Source organism: Equus caballus, chromosome 20 (assembly GCF_041296265.1).
Source record: "Equus caballus isolate H_3958 breed thoroughbred chromosome 20, TB-T2T, whole genome shotgun sequence".
Lineage (NCBI taxonomy): Eukaryota > Metazoa > Chordata > Mammalia > Perissodactyla > Equidae > Equus > Equus caballus.
The window spans coordinates 25,838,555-25,842,629 of NC_091703.1; the positions used below are offsets into that span (position 1 = coordinate 25,838,555).

The 4,075-nt window shown below is 43.5% G+C and overlaps 1 long non-coding RNA gene across 1 annotated transcript; it reads left to right on the top strand.

Moving 5' to 3' along the window:
• The first annotated feature begins 557 nt into the window (after positions 1–557).
• On the top strand, positions 558–2,876 carry LOC138919412 (uncharacterized). Its single transcript, XR_011429576.1, has 4 exons — positions 558–695; positions 1,340–1,521; positions 2,045–2,148; positions 2,624–2,876. It is a non-coding gene; the product is annotated as an uncharacterized lncRNA (long non-coding RNA).
• Positions 2,877–4,075: the final 1,199 nt, after the last annotated feature.

The window sequence follows — 4,075 nt, forward strand, 5'->3', positions numbered from 1 at the left end:
GTGTCTATCCTGTGGTGGGTCCCTGGGGCAGGAGCAAGTGTGGAGGAAGGAGACCAGTTAGGAAACAATTGCAGTTGGCTATGCCTGAGGTGATGATGTAGGTTTGGACTGTGGTGGTTACCATGGAATTGCAGAATGTAGTGGATTCCAGCCTTATTTGGAGATAGAACTTGATGATGGATTAGGTGCTGGGAGCGAGAGGAGGATAGAAGCAAGGATGACTTTGAGGTTTTGGCTTGAGCATCTGGGTGGATGGTGAGAGACTAGGAGAAAAGTGTTCCAATTGTGTCCTTTATCGGTAGGATAATGTATGTTCTGTGTGCTTGTGTGCATGTGCCTGTGTATGTATTTCTGGTGTGTGTGTTTAGCACACGTTACTTTTGTGGTGAAAGCTCTCTCCTGTGATGGATAGGCTCACTGTCCCCACTTCTTCTGTTGTCATCCATGACTCTGTGAAGTGCCACACCTCATTGACTTTGGGGTTGGCCATGTGACTTGCTTGGATAGCGGAATGTCAGTGAAATAGAGGCTCTAAATAGGCTTGCGTGGTTTGACTTGGCTCCTCCGCTTCTGCCATCTGCCAGGACTTGGAGAAGCTCATGTCTTGTAGCTCCTGGTCCCAGAATAAAGAAACCTCTGAAGTTGACAAGAACCCAACCTCCAGCCTGGAATCCAATCTAGTCAGTCAAGCCCAGGTGAGCCCACCGCAGACCAGCTGCAGTCCAGTCACCCTGCAGACCCATGAAGGAGAAAAGTAAATGTTGACATAATTTCCTGAGATGTTCAGTGTCTGTTTTGAGGCACGATTGCCGTAGAAACCTGTCCAATACACATACCCAGTGCAGAGTAAATGTTATTTCCATTATTGTTTTTTTAAAAAAGATAATAATGGTAACTTCTCGACACTGATTGGTTAGGGGCTATTTTGGCTGGGCCTGAGGTTCCCTGTTTTGTGCATCAGAGCAGCTTAATCATCTTGGTAAGCATGAAGGTGGGGAAGGAACAGGAGGAGGAAAGGCTCTTGCTCTCCCTCCCCTAAAGGGAAAGTGTTGAAAACAGGATTAACCCCAGGGCAGGATTTGGATATTGGATAAAGGATAATCCGGAGGTGAGGAGACTCCCTTGCACCAGAAGACTCCCACCTGCTTCCTGTTGCCTGGAGTCTGTTTAAGGAAGGAGAGAGCCTTTATTCCACAATGAGAAAGAGAAGACTTCAGATGCAATGGAAAAGAAGTACAGCAAATGAGTTTTTAAGGTCAATAATGATGATAATTTCTCTCTCTCTCTTTCTTTCTCTTTTTGTTCAACCTTTTTTTCGGCACCTACCCCTGTCTTTCAGGCTCTAACTCCATCACTTCAAGTATTCAAATATGAAATATGTAAAGGCCTTGCCTTGCAGGAGGTTGTCTGATAAGGGATAGAGTTAAAAAGTGAGCAGGCCCTGGGCATCTGAAACTGAGTACCAAGTGGAGACTGGATATCCTGAAGTCGAACTTCTCCAATTCCACAAATTGGCCTGAGGTACAGTCTATTTTTGAAACAAAGACAAACAGTGTTTAAAGGTATGTGCTTCATTCAGAGCCTGGAGCAGCCTTTACAAGTGCTCTGACTGTTAGGGAGAAATTACCATCCCTGGAGCTGAGAGTAACATTTCTGGAGAGCGCCTCTCGTTTGGCTAATGAAAGCCCCATACAAACAAACAAACAAAGTAGAAGATATTTTCTGCAACATTTATTTGCTCTTCCCAGTGTTACCAGAAAGTGGGATTTGCTCTGAATGTGTGGTCTTACTACCAGCTTACCCCACTTAAGCTGAGAAAACTAACTGTCTACCACAATTCATATTTTTACCTCCCATAATATAGAGTTACCACTGGTAATCAGTTGTCCAGCCAGGGAATTCATTTCCCAGCCCCCCTTGCATATAGGTGAGTCCAGGGTGTGTTTCTCAAGAGTGGAATATGGGTGGAAGAGAGGAGTGTTTCTCACAACCGAAACTTTAAGGAAATGGCCACTTTCTCTTCCTTCTTTCTGGCTACATGCAGAGGACTCTGTGCTCTCAGGATGGGGAGTCAGATGAAAGGAGTCGCACTTGTGAAACCTGCCTGCCAGCCAGCAGCAACTGCATTGAGGATCACGTGAGCAAGAAGTCAGTTACTGTTGGGTTCAACCCCTGACAATTTGGGAGATGTTTGTTGCAGCAGCTGGCAATACATTAAGCAGTATATATACCTTATATGCTTTAGAATATAAACAAATAGCAATAGTTCTTCAGGGAGGTAGTATCTCAAAAAGTTTCCTCCCTTTCCCCAGATTGGGAACCCCTCTCTAAATAGCTCTGATGAAAATGGCGTCAGAGGAATTGTGTAACATTCACAGTGCAATCAAGATGCCAGGCCTAGACCACATGGCCTTATCAGCAGGTCTAGGGCTTTGGTGTGTACATTATGCAGTATCTGGGAAAAAACTGTGCCTTCTGAGGCCCTGAAGATTATACAATTTTAGGGCCCTTTTTAAGGAAAATATACAAAATTATGCATATAAATTAAATACAGGTCTTTGGAACAGGCTCTGGAACTTAAGTTTTATTTGCATCCCTCTAAATCCACCTCTCATACCTGCAGAAGAAGATGGGCAACAACAGAGACGGGCAGGAAAAAAAAGAAGAAAGAAGGCTGCTGACACATTTTTCCTTTCTCAGCTAAGGTGCTTAGCACCAATATTGTGAAACTAAAGAAGTTTGCAAAACTGTGTAAACCTCGAGAGTGCTGCTCCCCCAGCAGAGGAACGTGGAGCCATGCAAAGTGACTGGGTGAGGGCTTCTTGACAATCTCTCAAATGGGATCCTGGGCCAGAATTAAATTTGTCTAGAAAAATTAATAATATGACATCTCTTGTACTGGATTGTCATGGGCAAATCCAGCTCTACACATCAGGTTCTGCCTTCCACACTGCTTCCCATTGCATCTTAGGTCTCCTCAGAGCTCCTCTCCCTCTCTCTGACTGCTCCCTGAACAACCTTCACTATTTGCCTGAGGCCTCCCTTCTGTGGGTAACCCAACTCTCTCTCAAGCCCAGGCCTGGGTGTCTATCTGCCTGATGTGTCTGTCTGAATGTCCTCCTGACATCTCAAACACAACATTTACTGAGCTGCTTTCATTATCTCCCCTTGCTCTTCCTCCTGGCTCCCTTGAGCCAGCAGTGGTACTGTCATCCTCAGTCACCAAACCAAGACCTTGGAATCATGCCAGAAAACTCATTCCCTCTACCCTACCTCTAATAGGCGTCATTTCTATAGTGGCTGGTCACATAATTTGAAAGGCTCAGTGCACATTGACAATGTGGTACCCTTGTTTAAAAAGCAGGAACAAGTGCGTTTAAAACTACAAAAATATAAAACTTTTCTCTATCTTCTACAGTCTTTCTCTCTCTCCTGACTTGTCACAGTGGCTTTTGTTTGCTGTTTGTTACTGTTCTAAGAAAGGGAACATTAGAATTTTTAATTATTACCATGAATTTTACCATTCATCTTTATAATGTGAAATGTTAGTTTCAAATGCAAATATAAGAGCATTGACACATGTGTGGAATCACTAAACTTGCATCATTTGCATTTCATAGCTTGTGCATGTATCCCATTCTTACCATAAGGGTGGATGCCCTGTACAAAACTAACTCAACTCTTTTTATTTCTCTTCTTGGTATGTATACACCCTACCAACACTATCTTTGGTTTATTGATGCTCAAGAAAGGAGCAGAAAGAAAAGCAACTACAGGTTTCTCTCTCTTTTCCTTACCATCTATGTCATTATTTTCAAAACACATTTTTGGCAAATACAGGGGAGTAACACACAAAAGGATATGACAGAATTATGTTTCTTAGAACTCCGTTGACTTCTTTTTGCATTTGAAGCATGGTTTGGTTCAAAAGGGAAGCGTGACCTCTAGCCGCTGTCAGCACTTGAATTTACTCAGTAGTGGACGTAATTGGCTTATCCTATACATACCCTGAATTTCACTGAACCCCCATGCATGTGGATCCACTGGAAACATGTGCTCATGGGGCATCACTAAT